Genomic DNA, 11369 nt, shown 5'->3' on the forward strand with positions numbered 1-11369 from the left:
AAAGAAATATCGCTACGGATGATAGTCTTTCTGTTCAGTTGTTGTCCTGGTTTTGGATCACCGCCTGTGGCTTTTCGCCCGGTCGGATTACACATTGTTCAAAAGGTTTCTAATGTTTTTTTGAAGATGAAGATTTGAACTATGACGTTTCAAAGTACCAAGAATCATACGCTCCAAGTTTCAAGTTACGTACCATGTACCATGCACCAACTACAAGCATCATACGCTCCAAGTTTCAAGTTACATATCATGTACCATGTACCATGCACCAACGACAACTATCAAGTTTCATTATGGAACCTGATACCAAACTCTAAATCAACTGCCAAATCTAACACTATTAAGTTTTCTTGATTTCTATGTCAGGCTCTAGTATTAACAAGCTTTTGATTTTCATATTTTTTGTAAAGGTAGCAGATTTTACCCTAAGTGTCAGATTCTACATATCTTGTACCAAATCAAGTACCAAGTTTCAAGTTGCAAGTACTAAGTACCAAATCAAGTACCAAGTACCAAGTACCTTATACCAAATCTAACACTAAAGAGGTTTTATTATTTTCATGTTAATTTATTACAATACCACAAAGTTACACCGACCAATTAATACCATGGACCATGTACCAATTGCAAGTACGAAGTTTCATTATGGAACCTACAGCCAAATTAAAGCAAGGACCAAGTACCAAGTACCAAGTACCAAGTATCAACATGTACCAAGTACCAAGTACCGACATGTACCAAGTTTTCTTTATTTTCATGTTTTACCCACATGTCCCGAGTTGTATGAAAAAGGGAGAAGTTTTTTTTTTTTTTTTGGACTCTAGAAATGGTCCATCGGCGAGCCGTTGGAGCTCTTGTGATCCCACATGGAATTTCCATGTACCAATGAGGCATATGGTCAAGCTATACGGCTCGCTAAGAGCTCAAACAACTCGTTGATATATGGATCGTTCTCAAAGTCCTCGAGCAAAAAACGCAAAGAAACAATACATCAGTCAGCTGTTTGAGCTCTTGGCGAGTCCTGTAGCTTTCCCACATGCCTCTTTGGCACGCGGAAAAGCTATGTGGATTCGCAGAATCTTAAATGGTTTGAGGGCCTGCTATTTTATTTTGATATATATTTTTAATAAACAAACATAATCATCTATCTTTTATTTAATTTAAAGTTCTAAATTAAAAAATTAGCAAAAAGAGAGAGAGAGAGAGAGAGTTGTTTACCATAATTCATCTTGAAGCCAAAATTGTAAATTTATATCGCTCACGTACGCACCGGTCCGATCACGTCCGCTCTACTATGCGAAATGCCAACAAATATATGAGCAACGAGAGCAATCACAAATGCAAGAACACCGGCGCAAGAGAGAGAGAGTTAGAGTTTGTGGGTGTGTGTGTTCCGCTCGAGAGGTAGAGTTTGTATGTGTGTGTAGAAGATCTAGAGAGAGAGATAGCATTAGAGCTAGATTGTTGTATGTTCTGTGTGTGTGTGAGAGAGAGAGGGAGCGGAGAGAGATCACTTATATAGTCATTGCGTATTCAAAGCGTTGCTGATGCGGTCTTTTTTTTAAAAAAAAAACAATTCGTCACTTAAGTATCTCGCCGCTTATGCCACGCGCCGCTTATTCCACGCATTTTTCCATGCGCCGCTTATGTGACGAAAAGTAAACATCTTATTTCTTTTTCTTATGCGACGGTAACTCATCGCTATAGCCCTCGTTAATGTGACGTACAGTAGCGACGGCTACAGCGAAGCCTTTTTCCCTCGTTAATGCGACAAAAATTCGTCGCTGTAGCCGTCTCTATAGGGGGGCAAATGTAGAAGTGTATGTTGTCACTGACAATGAAGTAGGAGATAGCATTCTAGTGCAGCCTGGGGAGAATTTAGCAAGGTTTATTCAAGAGGTCCAAGTTGCCCGCGAAGAGTGGGCTTTACGAAGGATGCCAGCCAATTGCATGAGGAAAATTTTTGGAATGGTAGGAAAGAAAAGTTGTGGTAACAAATTACAAAGCCGTAATGTGGGAATGGTTGCTCCTTGTTTTTGGTCTGAGAGAACTTTTAAAGACAAGACAATTGCACAGTGGATATGGTTTTGCAATTATGAAGTAGGCCACACACAAAAAGTACAGAGGCAAGTTAAATTCTCACCTGCCGTGCCTACTTTCTGGCAAGTGGATATTGGAACCAATTTATCAAAGGAAGAGAGTGAAAGCTTGGTACAAAGTGGATTTCAATTTGCACATTTTGCAACACTACTACGACGCATGAACAATACAAATGCTACTCTTACACAAGGACAGTAGTAGCAGAAAGCGTAAGTGGAGACATGGTATTTCCAAAGAAGCGCAAAAGAGATTGGAGTCAGCTGCAAGCATGGTTGCAACGTTCTTGGATGAGAAATTAGAAAGTGAACAACACATAGTTTTTCGAATATTGACAGAGAGTTGTTATGATGTACACATTAAGGTAGAACCTAGTTGCACCTGTCTCGATTTTCAGAAGAGAGAATCTACACATAAAGCGTTTTTGTCATGTAAGCACATGTACTATGTGTATGTGCATATTCTAGGGCTTCAACCAAAAGAGCACATGGTCATTAATCAACCTGCACTAACTCCCACAGACCTTGCATTTGTATTAGGGCAAACCCGCAGGATAAAGCCTGTGGTATAGTTAGCCTAAATCTTAGAGATTGTCCTGTAGAGGTATGCATTGAAGTAGATTTCTCTTTTGTATTAGATGTGGAGTAGCTTTTCTAGACATATGAGACTTTATTTTAATTCCTTTTAGTAAGAGAAGCATGCTTTGTGGTATCTATCTAGACAATTGTACAAGCTCAAAATTAGGGCTTTTGGAATCTTGTACATGTTTTTGGTGTGTATCGTTAAAAGAGACTCAAAATCTTAAGCCAATTTTTTGTGAGATTATTAAATATTTTTTGTCGTGTATAATATTGTGATGTCTTTGTTTTGGATTAATTTTTTGTGTCGTTAGAAAAGGCTCTAAATCTAAAATCAAAAAGCTCGCAAAATTGGGTTTGATTGCAAAAGCTCGAAATTGAAAGCTCGCAAATAAAACGCACTCTATAGGGCCCATTTAAGAGTCCAAAATTTCCCTAATGAGTTTTTGTATTCTCCTCCCTTGTGTGCTGGTACTGCACTCACCCCCAAGATCTTTGAGAGGCACTAACAAAAATCTTTGAGAGGATCTTTGAGAGGCACTAACAAAAATCTTTAATTGCGATGATTTGTGTGGGAGATCATGTGACTCATGATTATGACAAAATTTAGGACTGAATTTGTGCAACCAGATCTTGGTTATGAGTGCATTTTACTCTCCATTTCAGAGTTAGAGTATGTTCACCTGTAGAAATGCAAAGGGTTGGATTTTTGCAAATCAACCATTTTGGTGTAGCTAGAAGCTCGATTGGTGATACAATTTTTGTAGGTACTATATGTAGTATGAAGCGTTGTATTGGGTGTATGTATGTATATTGTGGTTGTACATTTGGACTCAATACAAAATATGTTTGGTTCATTGCATGTTGTGTGTAAATGTATTATCTTCTACAAACATTATGACAATGACGGAATCAATGGTATTGTTACTAATAGTGAGAAACTAGACAAGAACTACGTTTTTGCTTAGAAGTTATTATGGCCAATTAGTAATGGGTAAAGATTACCCTACAATGTGGAAAAATCTCTCACATGCTACATTTGGCTCACGACAAATAAGGTGGCAAAATAATGTAGGGCTAGCTTTGTGGGGTTGGGAGGGCTCCAAAGTAGGACTAGGGCTCTAGAAGAGCTACAAAACTTTTGGAGGATAGAGAGAGAGAGAGAGAGAGAGAGAGATGAAATCCATGGCTGACTTAAACTTGATTTCCTTTTTTAAAAAAATCTCGATCCTTCTCCCTCCCTCTCTCTCTCTCTCTCTCTCTCTCTCTCTCTCTCTCTTCCAAAAGATAGACTTTGCTGAGAAAAAGCAACAATTTTGTGCGGGATTACCTGAAGAAATGGCCAAGTATGTCAACTCCCAACAGCCTGGTTCTATCACCGAAGTAATCCACCACACCATGGTTACCTTCCGCATCAATTTCCAACAAGGGGCTAGACAGAATGTCAAACCCATGGAAAACAAAGACAAAAATGATGCAAAGGGGAAAACCAATGCCCAAAATTCTTCCCAAGGCACTTCAACAACAAGAATAGGTCCAAGAAGAAGGGAGTTTACAAAGGTTAAAACAAACTCTCTCATGAAGAGCTTGAAGCTTTCCGCAAGGACCATAAGTGTTTTAAGTGTGTGGAACAAGGACATGGCTATAGTTCTTGCCTTAAGAAAAATTCTCACAATGAGACTCCTAGGGCTTCCACCATCGAATCTCCAAAAGAGGATGATCATTGCAAAGGATCATCTCTCTCCTATGCTTGCGGAAAGGTAAGGGAGCATGATGCCTTCATCTTGTTTGACCCTGGCTCTACTCACAACTTCATATCAACGAAGCTAGCCACCAAGTTGGGCATTCAAGCTTTTGAGATTGGAGATATTGTAACAGTTGACACAGCTTTCAAGGGATAGCAAGCCTGCATTACTCCCTTGATTGGGAAGTTGAGGCTTCATGTCCAAAGTTATGTCGACAAAGAAGACTTTTTCATCTCTCCTCTCCAACAAGAGGATGCTATCCTAGGGGCACCATAGTTTGATCGCATGGCTGCCAACATGAAGTTCCCTGAAAGGAGAATCTACTTCACCTACAGGGGAAAGAACATGTATATGGATTTTAATGAGTCTGGTCGTACTATACCACTTGTAAATTCACCAGCTTTTGATAAGTCGATGAAAGGCTCGGTTTTTGCGTACATGATTTTTGTCAAAGAATCCACTAATGACGCTTATGGTTTTTCAAATGAAAATGGTAGGAATCAAGAAGAGTTAGACTTGTCTACTTTTCTAAATGGATTCCAAGATGTTTTCATTGATGACATCCCTATGGACTTACCTCCAAAGCGAGGGGATGATGATCTCCATCGAATTGAGCTCCTACAAAGAAGCTCACCGCCTAACAAGCCTCCTTATTGAGTTTCCCAAGTCCTTTTAGTGCAAAAGAAAGATGGTACATATTGTATATGTGTGGACTATCAAGCACTAAACCATATCACTATCAAAACAAATTTCATGTGCCTCGGATAGAAGATCCGTTTGATAAGTTACAAGGCTCTACCTACTTCAGTAGGATTGACCTTAAAAGTGGCTATCATCAGATAAGGATAGTGGATGAAGATATCCTAAAGACCGCGTTTCGTACAATGTTTGGTCTTTATGAATATCTAGTCATGCCTTTTGGATTGACCAATGCACCGGCCACATTCAATCGTTTGATGGAGAAAATATGTAGACCCTACCACAAGTTCACTTTGATGATATCATCATCTATTCCAAGTCCTTGGAGGAACACAAACAACATCTCCAAATGATTTTTCAAGAATTGAGAAAGAACAAGCTTTTTCTCAACCAAAAGGAAATCAAATTTTTCCTTCAAGAGATTCAATACTTAGGTCATATTATCTCTCAAGATGGTATTCGTATGGATCCATCGAAGTTAGAGGTAATAAAAGCATGGCCTAATCCAAGGAATCTACATGAGCTAAGAAGCTTTATTGGTTTCTATGCATAGTATAGATGCTTCATAGAAAAATTTTCTCAAACAATAGGACCATTACATGACTTAACAAAGAAGAACGTTAAGTATTCATGGACTGCTAAGGAGCAAAAATCTTTTGACACGCTCAAAGAGAAGCTTACCTCTCAACCAGTCCTCATGCTTCCGGATCTCCCAAAGCCATTTGAGGTCCAATGTGATGCTTGTGGTGATTGCCTTGGAGCAGTCTTGCTTCAAGAAGGGCATGCCACAGCATATGAGAGCCAAAGGCTCATTACGAATGAACAGGTCTTGGGCATTTATGAGAAAGATCTTTTAGCTGTTCTACATGCCCTAGACACATGGAAGCACTATTTATTGGGGACTCCATTCATTTTACGAACAAACCATCAAAGTCTCAAGTACTTCATGATGCAAACAAAGCTTTTCGACAAACAAATGAGGTGGGAAATTTTTCTTTTGCAATTTAATTTTCATATTGCTCACATTGCTAGTAAGCACAATCAAGTGGCCGATGCACTATCACGACGACCAAAAGTTAATGCTGTGTATATAGCAACTCACAATGATCTATCTTCTATGATAGATGAGTATGATATTGACCCTAACTTTAAAGACATAATGTCAGCCCTTGCTTTAAGAAAGAAAGAGGACCATTCACCTTGCAAGATGGTTATCTTCTCCATGGCAATAGGCTATGTGTTACCCACTCCCTTCATGAGAATTCATGTATGAATCCCATGCTCCTTCCTATGTGGGGCATAGAGGCATTCAACCTACTCTTTGAGGAGTAGAGACGTATTTCTATTGGCCTACCCTGAAAGTGGACATACAAGAGTATGTTTCAAAATGTGTGGTATGCCAAAAGACTAGGTACGATAGAGGGAAGAAACTTGGATTACTCCAGACATTGCCCATCCCTAATTCACCATGGGAGTATATCCATGGATTTTATCTTTGGATTAACACTAGGTTGGTAATGGGACACTTTTATGTCCTGGGACACTTTTATGTCCTGTTAAGTGACCATTTTCCTTGAATTATGTCAAGAGTTTCAAAATGGATTTTGAGGTGCTATCTATCTAGAAATTTGTCTCATGAGCTGAAAAAAACTCGACATTTTTTTGGAATGTCAATTCCATCTTTAACCTTGTCCTTGCACAACATTTCACAACCTAAACTGTGTGAAAAAACGGGTCCTGTTTTTGGCTTTTTTTCAACTTTTTGCAACAATACCACTCTAGAATTCATGTTTGTGAGGTCTATAATGCTAGACAACTATCTTAATTAGTAGTCCTCAACATGTCTTGATGCTTCTAGGGAGAAATAAATGTTAAAGTTGTAAGTTATGACCAAATTACCAAAATTATCAAATCTTGTTTTTTAGCCAATTTTAGCTCTTCTATGATTTTTTTGGTGGCTTTCATGATATCCAAATGCACTTTTGATTTTCTATGTCGCATATTGTAACATAAAGCTAATATTCCTTGAGTTTTGGGGCACCTAATACCCTATTTTGCAAGTAGACAACGATGGTTGATTTTTTCAATTATAGAAGAAAACGAAACATTCTAGTATATCAAGTATAGCTTTTTCAATATTGTTAGTTTCTTGTGACAACTACATGCATTTTGTAAGTAGTAACCATATCTAGTCATAAGGAGCAAATTTGGCTAGATATTGAATAGTTTCTATGGGATTCTACAACTCATAATGTTGAACCCAGATTTTTCATGTTTGCTGTATTTAGCACTTCATCTTTGTCCCCATGATTCCCCTTGGTAAGAGATGTATTATTTTTTTGACATGCTCCATGGATCCTTATGAACCTAAAGGACAATAGGGAACTAACAAAACATGCATATATTATTTGTATTGAGCGTGGCTATAGAAACTTTGATGATAGGTTTGCAGAATGGTAAAAATTCAACTTTTTTGTACCTATTTCTTTTGGCAAAACAAAAAATAGTGAGTGAGAAGCAATCATATGTTATGATCACCAACCCATTGAAGTTCACTAGGGAATTTATCTCAAGTCCTACAAAAATCCCTAATCTTATTTTTATGCAACAAAACGTAAGAAATGACTGTTTTGATGAAAATGTACTGGTCCATCAACTTTGAAGGCTTGGTGTGACCAAAAGATGAGAAAGTTTACAAGTTTCTTATTTTTTTATATGTGTAGTAGGCCTTGAACTATAACCTCATGAAAGGATTTTACAAAATGAGTGGATCTACTATGGTTTTGGAGGTTTTTTTCAAAACCCTGAAAGGACACTTTTATGTCCTGTTAGGTTACCAACCTAGTGTTAACCAAGTCTATCCATGGGAATACAGGAATATGGACAATAGTCGACAAGTTTAGCAAGCAAGCACACTTTATTCCAATCAGAAAGACTAATAAGGCACACCAAATGGCAACGATCTTCATATCTCAGATTTTCAACACCATGGATTGCCAACATCCATCATGTCAGATAGAGATCCTAGAATGACCAGTAATTTTTGGAAAGGTCTCTTTGAAAATCTAGGTACAAGATTGAATTTCTCTTCGGCCTACCACCCACAAACGGATGGCCAAGGTGAGATAGCCAATCCTATGATACTCGATCTACTAAAGACTTATGTTGCAGAAGTAGATCAACGATCACAATGGGATAAGTACTTACCCCTTGTAGAGTATGCGTACGATAATATTGTCCATACTACTACAGGAAAAGCACCTTTTGAGATCATAGAGGGAAGACCTAAAAGTCCCTTGCTACTTAAAGTACATGGGAAGATCTTCGTTGTTGATGAGTATAGCCGTGACCTACAAGAATCTTTTCAAAAGGTTAAGGAGGCTATATCCATCTCTCAACAAAGGAAAAAAGCTATTGCTGACAAGCACAGAAGGGCCTTAACATTCAAAGAAAATGATTGGGTCTTAGTTAAGTTTCCCAAGGCTGGATTGAGGCAAACCACAGGCAAAAATCCTACGGCCATCAAAAGTATTATGCTAAATTAACAAAAAGATACTATGGTCCTTTTCAAATCTTGAAGCCAATCAATGACATGGCTTATCAAATCAAGTTGCCCAACCATTGGCTCATACACAGTGCTTTTCATGTTAGCCTACTTAAGCCCTACAAAAAAGAGCCACCAATAGAACCAATTATTGAAGACCCTCCAGAAATCAAAGACCAAGAAGAGGTGCTACAACCAGAATCTATCCTTCGGCATGAAGACAAGGTACTACGGCATGGTAAGATTATCCGACAATATCTTATTAAGTTAAAAATTATCCATTTGAAGATGCTAGATGGATGCAAGGAATACAGCTTAATGATAAACTGCTTGATTAAGGCATCCTTGAGAAGTGCAATCTCATCTTTTGACTTCTTGGGTATGAACATATCATCCATGTACAAAATCAAAATGATAAGGGAACCATCATTGAACCTCTTTGTGTACAAGCATTGATCCTCTTGGCTCCGTACGTAAGCCTAGGACTGAATGTACTTATTAAACTTGATGTACCATTGCCTTGAGCCATGCTTTCATCCATACAAAGCTTTTTTAAGTCTACATACAAGTTCTGTCTGTGTTGACTTCTTAGGCTTTATCGCAAAACCCTTTGGTTGTTTCATGTAAACAAGATCTCCATGAAGAAACGTTGTCTTTACATCCATTTAGACCAATTCCAAGTCCTACTAGACCAAGCACAAGACGCAAGGTAGTCATCTTGACCACTAGAGAAAATATTTCATCAAAATCCATGCCTTTTATTTGCTTGAACCCTTTAGCAACCAATCTTCCTTTATACTTAGGCACGGGATCATCTGTGATATACTTCTTCTTATACACCCATTTGCATGGCAATGCTTGTTTACTCATAGGTAACATTATCAATTCCCAAGTTTCATTAGCTAAAATCGAGTTATACTCAGATTGCATAGCCTCTTCCCACTTATGCTATCATCCATTTGAATGGCCTCTTTGTAGCAAGTGGGTTCATCATAATTAGTGACTAGTAAATAGTCCAATCCTGGCTCAAACCAATCAGGTGCACAAGATGTACAAGTAGATCTCCAAAGTATCTGACTGCTGGATTTTTCTCTCTCTAGAGCAACATGTGCGTGTGTACTAGTGGAAGGTCATCTCTAGCACGTCCAAAATTTTGTGTAATTGGCAGTGAGGAAACATCTTCTAATCATACTCTACGATACTCAAAGTCTTTCACCTGGATTTATATGCATCTTAGACTCATTGAATATCACATGTGAGTTGCATATGACCTTCTTAGATTCTGGGTGCCAGAGACAATATCCCATCTCTTCATCTACAGCATATCCAATGAAGATGCACTTGTGTGATTTGGGGTCCAGGTTTTGTCTAAGCACTTTTGGCAGATATGAGAATGCTTCACACCCAAATACACGTAACTTGTCATAATTGGGCTCTTTGCCTGTCCACATCTCCTACAAAACCTTGTTCTTTAGTGGTGTACTAGGTGACTGATTGATCAAGTAAGAAGCCGTCGTAACAGCTTCTCCCCAAAATTCTTGAGGTAAAATGGTCGTAGACAACATAGAAGTGACATGTTCCTCAATGGTTCTATTCATCCTCTTAGCCACACCATTTTTGGTGGGGTGTGTAAGACATGGTAAATTGTCTTCTAATGCCTCTTTTACTGCAAAAGTCCTTGGACTTGAAGGAGATGTACTCGCCTCCATTGTCACTGTGCTAAAATTTAAGCTTTCTACCAAATTAGTTCTTGACCAATTGTAAGAACTCCTAAAAGACAATAAAAACGTCGCTCTTGTGCGTCAAGAGATAAACCCACGCCTTTCTAGTAGAGTCGTCATGAATGTATAAATCTCCCTTTAGAGATTTGACTTTCATAGGTCCACACAAGTCGCTATGAATGAGATTTAGAGGACTCTCTAAATCCTTGTCCAAAGGCACTGATGTCAACCTAGTCTGTTTGTCATAGATACAATGCTCACATGGAGAGAAGTTAGAGTAATCTAACATAGGGATATAACCAGAACGCTGCAAGACTTTCATTCCCTTTTGATTCATATGTCCTTAGCCGGCTATGCCACAACTCTATGGATGGCAGCTCGGATACACAAACAGAATTCTCTTTCACAGAAGAGACCTAAAGTGAGTACAATGAGCTAGACTTCTGGCTTTTAAGCACGACCAAATTTCCCATTTTGATATTCCAAGGACCATGAGCAAATATGGTTGTGTAACCCAAACCATCCAGCTGTCCACCAACTGATTATGAGGAGTCAAAACTCAACTCAAAAAAACGCATAATCTGCTCAAAAGAACCAATGGGCATCAACTTCTCAAAACCACTATTGTCTGACCGTCAACTCAGCATCAAAAGCACAAGAAATTGTTGAGATACATATCCTGTGGCGAGGGTACCATAAGAGGGGAACTCCACCTACGTGTATCACCAAAGGTATCTCAACATTCAAGAATACCCCAGCTCAAAGAAAACCTCACGCTATCGACCCTCCAAAGGCTAATGCAGATGACATAAAAGGACTAGAGACACTCTCCTAAAGGGCTCTTTTGGTCCAAGTCTTAGACTCACTTCTGGGCCGGTAACAGTAGGAGCTCAAAAACCATTGACCTTCTGGCAGCCCAATATTAACTAAATGGCTATAAGATATCATTAGTAAACAAAGTGATAAAAGAGCTTGACAATGTCCT

The sequence above is a fragment of the Adiantum capillus-veneris genome, chromosome 30 (assembly GCF_014529385.1).
Source record: "Adiantum capillus-veneris isolate H3 chromosome 30, ASM1452938v2, whole genome shotgun sequence".
In the NCBI taxonomy this organism is placed as follows: Eukaryota; Viridiplantae; Streptophyta; class Polypodiopsida; order Polypodiales; family Pteridaceae; genus Adiantum; species Adiantum capillus-veneris.